General features: G+C 45.7%; 1 long non-coding RNA gene across 2 annotated transcripts in view; it reads right to left on the bottom strand.

Annotated features, from left to right (window-relative positions):
* The window catches only part of LOC113950983, a 46,222-nt gene that overhangs the window by 32,177 nt on the left and 1,807 nt on the right, over positions 1 to 12,238 (bottom strand). Inside the window, exons 2-4 of one of the 2 annotated variants that reach the window (XR_003528957.1) lie at positions 11,555 to 11,671; positions 10,303 to 10,417; positions 9,853 to 10,166 (exon numbers count right to left, since the gene is read on the bottom strand). This is a non-coding gene — a long non-coding RNA (uncharacterized LOC113950983). The remainder of the gene's footprint in view (positions 1 to 9,852; positions 10,167 to 10,302; positions 10,418 to 11,554; positions 11,672 to 12,238) is intronic. The other variant, XR_003528958.1, reaches the window with a different exon arrangement.

The raw sequence follows: 12,238 nt of genomic DNA, 5'->3' as shown, positions 1-12,238 counted from the left end.
TAATGTTCTGTGCCCAGGGCCCATGCCTGCAGAGCCCACCCAATGCCCACAATTCCCCCCCACAGCAATACATTTCTAACCTGAATTTTCTAACCTGGCAATGACATTCAATCTCCATGATGCTGGGCTTAAAAAGTTGGTCAGGAACTGATGAGAACTGCACTACACTGCCTCTCTGAGGATGTTCTATTCTATTCTCTGGTGGGTGTGGAACTACAAGATAGAGAGCAGAGCTAGCCAGATCTCTGCCCCCTGACATGGCTTGGTGCTCCTGGGGTGGACAGGCTGATGGCAGCAGCACAAGGCTGATCTCAGTCAGTGCTGCTGGACACTGGCAGCATGCAGATGCCAGTGCAGCCAATGTCTGTGCTGTGTTGAGGCTGCAATCAGTCTCATCTCTTAGGGGCAGTTTGGATAGTCACAACCATCTGAAAATTGACAGTTTTAAGAGGAACCCTGCATTCAGGCTAGAGCAGCATCATGCCCGTATCTGCTTATAATACTACTAGTCCTTCCTGGCTGTGTAAGGATAGATCTAGGAGTCTGATTTCAGGCCCCTTTTCCTAAAACTTTGTTTAACTAATGCAATGAAAGGCCATGGTGAGACTCTTTTCTGCCCTGTAGCAGATTCTCCACTGTCTCACTGAGTCCCAAGATACCAGCTAACTTCCCTGCTCTCCTGGCAGCATTTCTCAGGCTACCAGCCACTGCCAGGCTTCTGCTCTTGCACCGCAGTCCTGCTCTGTGAGGTTGCAGTGGGCTACTGAGAAAAAGATAACCCAGGGCAAAACTCAAGCGTATAAAAGGTAGCATGGGGTATGGGAAGTAGAGCCAAAGCAGGGGGTAAACCAAGAAGACAGACACTAAAATCAACAGGCATTTAAACTTACAAGGGGAAGAAGGGAAAGAAAATTAATCAGTGCTCCCAGAGGAGGCAGTCTGGATCTGCTCTGGTCCTAAAGCAAGAGAGTGGAAACAGGCATTTCAGAGCAGTTCATTTATACAAGGCGTACTGAGTATGCCAAGCAAACTACCAAAGGAGGCAATAGACCTGCATCTCAGAGAATGGTCTAAAAGGAGTTACATTGGCACTTTAGAGCAAAGAGGGATTCGAGGCTCCGAAAGCAAGCATCAGTATACAGGGACACGTGGATGCAGCTCACGTGGCCCACGCTATTGATGTGTTTTCCCTCCCCAACCCAGCCTGCTCAGCTTGATTACTTACATCTTGTATAACTTATAGACATAGTCTAAAGAGAGTCAGCCAATTTCCACTCAATTTATAATTTAGCAAACAGAGAAGCTTGATTCTTCTAATTTACATAAAACATACATAAAACTGAAAACAAAATAGCTTTAGAGCGTATGGGCAAAGTACACGAGAGCCACAGAGAAAAGGAGTGGAAAAGGACATGAAGCAAAAGCGCTGTCTGGATAATGCTTTGCTAAGGAGTTCTGAGTACTTTTTTAATGATAAATATCTCACAGACAAGCAAGTTTTCATTGTCACAGGCACGTATTGGCACTGCACCTCAGCCTCGTCACTGGACGATCAGCCACACAGGCCTATCTAACCAATGCCATAATGCTGGATGGGGCTTTTCTATTGCATCTTTCCTTTTCTAGGTAAAGAAATACTGTTGAAAACCTTCTGCAACAATATGGCAAGAAGGCATCAGTGTGCATCAAGATAGTACTGCCTTCCTCCCATTCCCTCTTGGGCACCTCCTTTTCTCATAAAGAAAAGCAGGGAGCTCCCACCCTGCAGATAAACCCAAGTCAGCATCCTACTTCCCAGGGGAGCAGTAATGGGGCTGCACTTTTATGACCATTTCTCCTGCATTCCTCCTCTGTGACTGCCGGGTTCTGGCAGACCCAGTGAAGGCATTCTCTGAGAGGAGACACCACTTGCCAAGTGCCAAAGCTGATATTTCTCCTGTGGCATGGTAGGCTCCAAATCATGCCTCTCTTCCCCGTTTGCCTGAGGATTCATCCTGGGTACTAACAATAGACTCCATGGAGGCTGGTGGAGCCCAGGCTGCCTCACCAGCTTCTGTCTGAATTCAGTCATTTCCAGTAAGCAATGTATAAATAGATGCTGCCTCATTATTGGTGTATATTGTGCAAAGGGTTTAGCCGGGGATGAAGCTTGCCTGCTTTCCTTTTATGGATGAAAAGCGGGATCCCAGATCCTTTATGTGAGATCTCTGCACATGTCAATCAAACCACACCAGGAGGAAGATTTTGTGCTCTTAGGTCCATGTTAAATGGCAGCCACATGGCCATGGGAAATGTCAATGGGAACAAAATGCAGCTCTGCACATGTGTGCATGTGTGTATAGGCACATTTACACATACGCACACCAAAACCAAATGAAAACAGAATTCTAATGGTTGCAACCTAATTTTTCTATTCCTTTTCAAACCCCAAGATGAGGTTGTAGTCTGGACTACTCTGACACAATTCTCATTTGATATTGCTATAAACCACTGATTTAAACTAATGGAAGAGTTAGCCTCTGATTTAAAAAGCAGACCTTAGCGGCTGGCCCAAGGCCTGAGCCTCTCAGCCCTGCAGTCTGGCTGTATCGCATTGATACTTGCCAGCTAAATTTGATCATGAACTCCAGTGAAGGCAAGTTATCGATATTTCAGAAAGCCATTCCTCACACTTCTGAGCAGCAAACGGCCCATCACTAAGAAGGCCAAACCCTTGTCAGCATGAGCTGACTTATATGAAATGAAACACTGACCTCACTGCTAGCTCCAGAGTTAATCTCGGAAGAGAGATTTTATTAGAGAAAGCAGAGCTATTGTTCTGAGCCTCTCTACAGGGCACATATTTAAGTTTTGCATCCAGGAAATGTGAAATACTTTAAATAGAGTGGTATTTGGTAAAAATTAAAACCTAAAAACTACAGTATTTTGTGGGGAGATTTATGTATTTGGGGTTTTTTTTCTTGGATTTCGCATCACACCCATTCAGCATCCTTTTCCTTGCTGGAGTTTTTCCTCCCTCTTTACCAGGGAGGCTGGAGCAGAGCAAGCAGCACCGCCTCACTGCAGCTCCAGCAAAGGAAAATTAACATGTTTATGTTCATTTCTAACTGAGGGTCTGGACTGGTCCTGCCTTCTCCACTGGTAAGAATTTACATACACAGAAATGACAAGCACCTGAACAAGGAGAGCAAAAGGGAGTGGGGTTTGCCTCTTGATTCCTAGACCAGGACTTGCAGATCCAGTTTTCACCAAGAGGCTCTATGATCAGCTGAAGGCAAATGGATTTATGTTATCGCATGTGCAATAGACACACGATGTGATAGCCACATGATCTCATAACACAACAAAGGACAGTGAGTAGTCAAAAAGAAAAGGATTGTACTGAAACCTTGAAAGGAATTATGTTATTGTCTTCTGCTTAACTCATACCTTGGTAAACACACAGGGAAAAAAGTCTCTTTCTTAAAAATGGAAAATTCACCACCTCTTAAATAGAGGTCTGAGAAAGCTTCCACTGCTCTCCTCTATGGTTCAATTAGTAGAAGATTAAATGATCCTGACATTTCTAAAATAAAACATGTTGAGAAAGAAAATCCCTTCCATCTCATCAAATCTTTTGCATGTATCATAAACAGAAAGAGAGACAGCCAGGCAGTGGAGGAAATTAGTGGAACAAGAAACATTTTTTCCCATAGTGGTCATAACAACCAGGGCATCAAGACTGTAATAACTGTTGCTTTAGTAAAACAGCAAGTAATAACCTGCATAACTTTGGATTTCAGGATAATGTTTTATGGCAACTTAATGAAGAGGTAATACAAAATACATTTAGTGGAGTAACCAGGTAAGTTATCTCCTGAAGAATGATTGTTATAGAATGAGTTTCCAGATCGTGTGATGCATTAGTGTGAAGCCTCCCTGCTCTTACTATTTCCCACCTAACTTAAAGAAATAAAATAAATCCTTTATAATGCATTAATTAGGGATGCCTTTTTATTTGAATTTTCTATCACCTTCTTGTTAGGAGAATATGAATACTTGCAAAGCTATTACTATCAGATAATCTAAAAGTAGTCATATGAAACCTACATTATCTATGTAAATGCCTCTGTAAGATGCAGTGAGATGTTTCTTTTTTTGGTAACAGGCTGCACAATTGCATGCTGTACTGTTCTGGTTCAGAATGTTCCTCTTTCTCCAATTAGAGAAGACCAGTCCCATGTTGATCACTTTATCTTTGACTGCCAGTGATTTAAAAGATAGGCCTGACCTGTGACCATTAATAAACTTTGTGATGTTGTCCTGATTTAGTAAGAGAACTGCTAATTTTCCAAACAAGGTTATGAATCAGCAATTGTTAATATCAAAGAAAAGACAGATATATTTTTCCAACATTTCATGTCTAATGATATTATCTGAAAGGGGTGTACACTGCATACAACTCAGATGAGCTGATATAGAACAACACAGTGGTGACAATTGCCCCTGAAACAGATAAAATTTACTTAATCTGAAATACTCTAGAGTAGCTTGGAAAGTTTAGGTTACCTCTTATGGGCCTACCTCTTTGGTTCAGTGGTATAAAGTGTTGGGGAATTATCAGAGCCATTTCAGCTCCATGGAGGTGTGTCACAGCAGTCAGAGGCAAAAAGGCCTCCCCAGGTGGCTCTCCAGCCCTCATAGGGTGACTACAGCCTGCCATGTCTTGGCTAAGGTAATTTTATATCTCTAAGGCAAGGGCTTTCCTGCCTGGACATTGTTCCATTACTTTACATCATCCCCGCTGGCTAGAGAGGTATTGGGTTCACTGAAAGGGAATGTTTCTTGATAGCCATGCTGCATTTTCTCCATACATAGCCTAAGGTCTCTTTGCACACACCAGGCTACATTGCTTTCCTGTAGACAGGAGAAATTCTGATCCCTCCTGATATCAATGGAAAATTCCCACTGGTTTCTGTAGCAGAACGATTTCAAAAGCATGATGCTCATTTTGTTAATCTATATGGGCATTATTATGTAATTTTGGCTAGGTATGTATATTCATACATATATATATATAAACCCCTGCCCTTCAGCTATATATTCAGGGCTCTTATTTTTCCCATCAATCAGCCCCCTCTAGTTTCCGAAACATTTCACCTAATTTTCTGTTGGCTGCTTTTAACTAAATACTGTTTTTCCAGAAAGCAAACTACCAAACATTTGTGATGTTCCAGCCCTGGTTTCAACACTTCTGGTGCATACTCCCAGCGCCACACTGCGATACCTCCTCGCCTACAGTCTCTGGTGCCTCACCTCTCCTCTGCCCTCTGTCTCTGCAAAGCTGGGTCACATCTACTTTCTACCATCACCTCCTAGACTCTTCTCTCTCCTTTCCTCAGGATCCTGTCTGTCCTTTGGTGTCAGACTCTTTCCATCACCTCTATGAATTCTGGCTTGGTTTTTCACTTATAGACTACTTATTTTTGGCCTGTCATTTAAATTTCTTTTGAGTCATTGTTATTATCGAGCCAACTTTTATAAATAGCTCTAAGCATTGCAGGTATGTGATAATCAAGTCCTTTGATTTTTGAGCAATTTGGTTACTAAATGATAGCAATAAAAAGCATGCAATCATCATGGGCGTTAGCCCAGGAAATGTTTCTCCCGTTAAAGCTTTCAGGAGGTATATGATGAATCTGGTAAAAATTTATGGCTCTTAATAATGAGTGTTATGATTTACCTTTGCAACACTAAATGGTGAGGTGTCATAACAGCTAAGGGTAATAGCTGGGGGAGGTGCTTTTCAGAAAAATAGTAATCTATTAAAAGGAAAAGAAGAAAAAGCCTTTTGTATATATAAAGACATTATTTATTTTAAAAAATGCATAAAAATCCAGTTGTGTACATTACTGCTAGCATGATGTAAAAAGGTAGAGAAAAAGGCTAGTTAGCTTAATCTTACAGCTGCAAAGTTTGTGTGTAGCTGTGTGAATGTATAGGTATTACTGTTTTTAATTTCCTCAAGAAAACTCTATGAACACTAGAAGCCACCTCAACTGACATAAAAGACAATAACTTATTATGGGAAGAAAACTTACACACCTCTCAAAATCAGATGTAGTCTGAAAAGCAGAAAGCAAGCAAAATTGATCCCAAGGAAAGGCATCTGCATAACTGTACATATCTACATTCAGCAGTGTGGACATTTATTTTAGGCAAATTTGCAGCAGCAAGAGGAATCATAACACTGGTCATAAATACGCACTGCAACAGCACAGCCCCTGCTGAAGTGAGTGGGTGTTGTGCCTCTCTCAGGTCGGAAAGAATGGGGCTTTTCTACTATGCTGTAACCTCCCTTCAGAGAGGTGTGTGCATATATATTCGTTCCATTCAGAGACATATACATATATAAGGGATGTAGGCTTAAATATTTGCAGAAAGGGCACCTGAAATCAAGTGGCAGTCCCCATCACTTAATTCAGGATACTGCTAAGCAGAGCAGGGCTTCACATTATAGGCAGACCCAGGCAGGGCTGTGACCCTGCCTGCACAGGACAGTAGGGACCAAAGCTACTCTTCCTTCTCCCACTCCTGCCATGGGGCACGATGTACCCATGGTGCTTGGGATTACAGTCCTTTGGGCAGTTCCCCACTCCAGGAAGGCCCAAGCAGTCACGGAGCAGGGTGGGGAACAGCCAGCATCATGGGTGGCTGCAGGGGGGCCCTGCACGCTCCCAGCTCTGCACCAGGACAGCTGCCACACCAGTCTCTGCTCTGCCATCAATCGGCTATGCTGCTTTGTGGGCTCTGGCGTGACAAAGACTTACCTATGGCAGCAGCCTTTGAGGCTACTCCAGTGGATAAAATTACCCAGAGATATAAATCTTCATAGGATTATGGCCTTTAAAGACATGGCTAAATTCAAGTAATTATTTTTGGGCTAATTCTTTATTTAATTTTCTACTAGGATGCAGATTACAAAAGCCATTTTAGAACAGAAATTCAGTATTCTGAATTAATTAAATATGCACTCACCAAAATAGCTGTTAACGCACGGTTGGTGCTGCCACAAACCTCATTCTAAAGTGTCCTAGAAAATGCTCATACTGGTACAATTAAAACCCCTTATTTATAAAGTAATTTCTAATTATATTCCACTATAAACTTTTAGTGTAATTTTTGCTGTTAATAAAATATCATTAGACTATTAGAGGCAGGGGGTTTTTAGAGTAATTTTTTAGCACACAGGATTCGCAATTTCTAAAGCAAAAAAGTAGGAAGTGTAGCATTGTAAAAAATCCCTTTCACTAGGGGTCTAATCTTTCCCGCAGTGAAATCAATTGGGGCTTTGCTATTGCATTGAATGTTAGGATTTGGCCCCAAATATTTTGAATTTAGCATGAACAACCTTGGTCCCCTGAACAAGTCCCATGGAATCTATGTGCATTCCCAGGATCAGCCCTGCAATATGAATAGTCACTTCTTAGAGATCTGTTGTTCAGAAATATGCATATGTGACAGACCCAAGGAACTGCTAATGAACAGGGGGAGCCCCTCTGAGATCATGCTATTGGGAAGCATCATTCCAAGAGCCCTTATACAATATTTTAGAATAATTTTGGTAAGCATATCCAGTATTTCTCACATCAAATCTTACACTTTCACTCTTTTAACCCACATAGCATAGCAATTCCCAAAAGATTTTAGTGAAGAGAAGTCTACAATCATCAAAATGTTAATTTTGACAATGACAAAGAGTACATGCATTAAAAATGCATCAGCCCTGTCATTAAGGTATTATTCAGCAAAACCATCTCATCATGCTAAATAGAAAGCAACTAGAAGAAAGCAAGTAAAAGAACCATTTGCTAAGCTTGTATTTATGGGTACCAGTCCAATCCATACTGCACAAGGTACTCAACCAAGCAAAGAGCAAACAAATCCTTTACGTGATGAAATGGGAACTCCTAATAATACTCTAAGCATGACTCAAGGGAAAATGTCAACTAAAAGCTCAGATCAGAGGAAGGTTTGTAATACAAACCTGGATGTTTAAAATAGTATTTCCATCGCTGCTCCTGCAGCACTTGTGAATGTGGCTGTGTTATGGTGCTGAACTGACTATGATTTAGCAGCTGATCATGTCTTTTTAAAGCATAATTTAACATTGTTTCTGAGGCTGTTGAACATACTAAACTAGAAGAAAAAAAATTTGCTTTCAAGTGGTATTAGAGGAACACAAGGATCAGAGTGCTAGCATCAAAGATGTGTCTAAAAAATAACAGATCCACACGTCTGTATAACAAGGAGCGCTCCACTTGCTACTGAAGGCAACAGAGTAAGATTCCTTTGGCAGTTGTTGGAAATAATTAAGCAGAACATAGACAGCCTTTCAATCTCTAAGCAAGAGACAGAGAGAAAGACATTCTCCATCATCCCGCCTCGCACTCACAACTTAACAATCATCCCATGTCTATCTCGTCCACATTAAAAATCGTTCCTAGCCTCATCATAGCTGAGCTTCGGGAAGGATCCATTCAAAAAGGCTGTCTCATCACAGTAATCCTGGTCTTGCTTTAAAATGGCTTCTGATCTAATTCACTTAAGGCTGAAATCTGGTCTCACAATTGTGATTACGTGGCAAAAAGACCTGGAATCATCTGGGGATGTGGAGAGGTCTCGAATGGGAAAACAGGGATGATCACACCCTGCTCCTTTTCTCTGCCATTCTTGTGGGCAGAGGAGCAGGGGAAAAAAAGACTGGAACTATGAATGCTATGCCTAAGATTTTCCTAAGCACAGCATCTAAAGACTAACCAGGCTTTTAATCAAAGCCTGTACCCTGCTGCTGAGATTGGAGAGAGGATCAGATGAACCTCTTCTGTGTTAAAGCAATGGGGCATGTCTTGGCCAGCAAGGAGAATCAACACTCCGTTGGTTGTGTTTCCCAACTGTCCAGCTGCAAACGGCATTTGGGGAGTCCTGAGCTCTTGGGAGAGGGGGAAATAAGCCACCACCTGAGCTGCAACGGGCAAAACAACCCCTCAGCTCTTGCCCTGAACATGTGTCTCAACCTGGGGCCTCAGAAGCTGACAAACTCTACATTGGGCTGGGACTGGTGTGAAGTGGATTCTTAATCCTGCCTTCACTAGGTTGGTACTGCAGGGTGAGGACAAGGAGGTAAGAGGATCATGACTCTCTCCCTGAAAGCAACCGTTCACAACGTCTTTGCCAGTAGCGGCCCCGCTGGGTGGCCGAACCCCTCGGCAGCCGGGGAAGGGGGACTTCCCCGGGAGTCGGGCGCTCTGCGGCCGGGCGAGGTGCCCCTCGCCTCGCTAGCACGGGTGCTCGGCACCTCCCCGCCCGCGGGCACCCCCAGCCCCGCATGACTCGGCTGCTGTGGGTGCGGGGGCCGTGGCCACCGAGGGGGCGGCAGCCCAGGCTCTGCCAGCGTGTGCGGGCAGAGCCGGGGCCGCCCCGGCCCTGCGGGCACTCCGTGTCCCGCGGGGAGGGACGTCCGGCAGGTGAGCAGCGAGGGGCCGCGGGCGGCGTGGGCTGGGAGCTGCCGGCCGGGTGCCGGGACATGGGGGTTGTCCGGACGGGCAGAGCGCCTTCCCCCCGCCCCGGCCCAGCCTGCCGAGCGCTGCCCGCGGATGCGCTCCCCGCAGCGGCCGTGGCTCAGCGTAGGTCACCCCCTACCCGCGGAGCTTGGCCAGCCTCTACCCGGCCCTCCCCAGCCCTGGGCTTGCTCCCACGCACACACACAGCGGGCACCCCTTCCTCAAGAGAGGGCGTCCGAGCTCCCCCCGCCCGGGCATAGACACAGAGTGAAACATTGCAAAGCGTAGGAAAAGATGGAAAAGGTGCTACCTTGGCAACTAGAGGAGGTGAGGAGCCAGCTGGTGGGCTGGGGGCGGTCGCGCTGCCTGCCTGCCTGCCCGCCGCCGGTACTCTCCTCGACTACGCGTATTCTTAAGCAATAACAACGTAATCCGTATTATCCACCCAAGAATACCCGTCACCGAAGAGAGTCAGAAAGCTGCTGCTGTTGCTGGTGGTGGTGGTGGAAGTGCGGCACCGGGACAATAAATCCATAACTATAATTCGCCTCTAGAAGAAGGAGAATCCACAAGGGTTGCCGAGCGATCTTGTCCCATATCCAATGGACGCTGAACCTTTCCATCCTGCGGAGGCAAGAGAGAGGAGCAGGCATTTAATACACACGCGTACAGTCCCTCTGCTCTTCTGCTGCCTTACTGGAGCGGGCAGGGGCTTGCAGGCGAGGTGAAAGGAAATAAATCAAAGTAAGGCTGAGTTTACCTGGTGATTGCCTGGTTTCTTCCTCTGTGCTTCTCTGGTATCCTATTCCCTAGCTGTACGCTCCATCAATTCTCTCTGGGAGCTTGCAAGAGATGTCATACGCAGCAACAGATTCCTGTAAAAGAGATGCACGGTTAAGCACACAAATATTACAAATCTGTTTGCATAGGTGGGCTTGGGAGAGCTCCGATAAAGCAGCAGACACGCCTGAGAGACTTTTCATCTGGGCTTTGGAAATGCATTTTACAAGTCCTGACTCACACTGACTCGATGTGCTACCAAGAGGAGGGAGGGCGGAAAGGAAAGCGATGGAGAGGGGGAGAAAAAAAAAAATCAAAGAAACAAATAGCAAAGCCTCCTATCTCAGCAGAGGCACTCCTCTGTCAGGCCTTCCTAGTGCCGTGAAAATATAAGGCGAAAAAGGCTTCAAAGTACAAATTCAGCGCGCTCCGCTCCCCGCGTGTGCCCGAACGGCGGAGCCCGGCGGCTGCGAGGCGCCGAGCCGGGCAGGCGGCTCCGCGGCGGCGGGCGGGGGCGGTGGCAGCGCACCTCCGCCCTGACACCTGCCGCCGCCCTGCCAAGGTTTGCAAAAGGCGAGCCGGGGGGGGGGAAATAACAATAATAAAAGAAGTTATTTCCGAATGGCGCCTGCGGCTCTGCCTGTCACCCGGAGCAGTTCCCTTATCAGCAGCGCTCGTGCCTGGGGGAGGCGGGAGGGGGAAGCTTTGTCTGATGATCTGCCGCGGTGATAATAAACGTTTATTGTTCGCCAACTAAATAGAAAGGATCCCTGCAACGTCATGGCACAGCACACTTCGCCTAGCGCTTAGGAACTTCTCCGTGCTATTTCACTCCAGTTCCTGATGCTAAGGACAGCTTCCGTGTGAGTGACGGGGAGGGGGGAAAAAAACTAGCACCGCACCGTCCGAACCCGCACAGAGCAGGAGTACTCCGCACTTCTTCAGACATGAGTAATTATGCAGCACATACAGCTCTCATTATCCACTGCATTCGGTGACTGACCAGCTTGTTGATTAGATTCCAATTGAAATTAATACAAGATGCTTGCTTTTCCTACAGATTTCTTCCTTAATATGAGCCCTTGCCTCCCTTGACATATTACTACTATGCTTCGTACGAAAACATACGAGAAGACAGCATTTGTTTTGTAACAGACTCTGGCTTGAATTTGAAAGACAAGGGAAAAACAAAGATAGAAAGAGAACAAAAAATACTTTGATAGCTACATTACCTTAAATAATTAAAAAAATATTTCCAACACACTCTCCTCTATTTTAATCTCATTGTGGGTGTAATTTCCTGTATTTCTCTAACACAGCAAGCTCTCAAGTCGTATTCTAAATGGCAGCTGGAAAGTAAATAACAAACACTGTAATTTTTCCCCGCTGTGAAACTGAAGGCTCTAACCCATTAGCTGGCGTTGGAACTCAAATAACTGATGCAGTGGGTTTCCTTCAACTTGAACAAAAGCCGTTTGAAAAAGTGAAATGTACCGAGTCGTGGTGAAAACATTCTACAGTGATACACCTAGACAGATATTCTCCGAAATTTGGAGGCGCTCCATAAATGCATCGAGAATTGGGCAGAAATCCAAACTTTGGGTGTTTGTTGGTTTTTTTAAAAATATTAAAGGATGCGATTCTAGGGGGAAAGCAGCACCGCGCGGCGCCAACGCTGTTCTCGCCGTGTCCATCTGACACTGCCCTTCCCCTCCCCGAACAGCAGCCCCCCCACTACTCCCCGCCAATACAGTGCCTGCCGAAACTTCCCCTGCCCAGCCCCGCCGCCGCCCCGCACCGGCCCGGCCCGCCGCACCCCCGCCCGCCGGGCCCTTCAGCACCCGCGACGAGGACAGCGCCGAGTGCCGGCTGCGCTGCCCGGCCCCCAGCGCCGCTCCCGCCGCCGGGCCCCGCCG

Source organism: Corapipo altera, unplaced genomic scaffold, assembly GCF_003945725.1.
Source record: "Corapipo altera isolate COAL_440 unplaced genomic scaffold, ASM394572v1 57, whole genome shotgun sequence".
Classification (NCBI taxonomy): domain Eukaryota; kingdom Metazoa; phylum Chordata; class Aves; order Passeriformes; family Pipridae; genus Corapipo; species Corapipo altera.
This window is presented reverse-complemented; position numbering and strand designations above follow the sequence as displayed.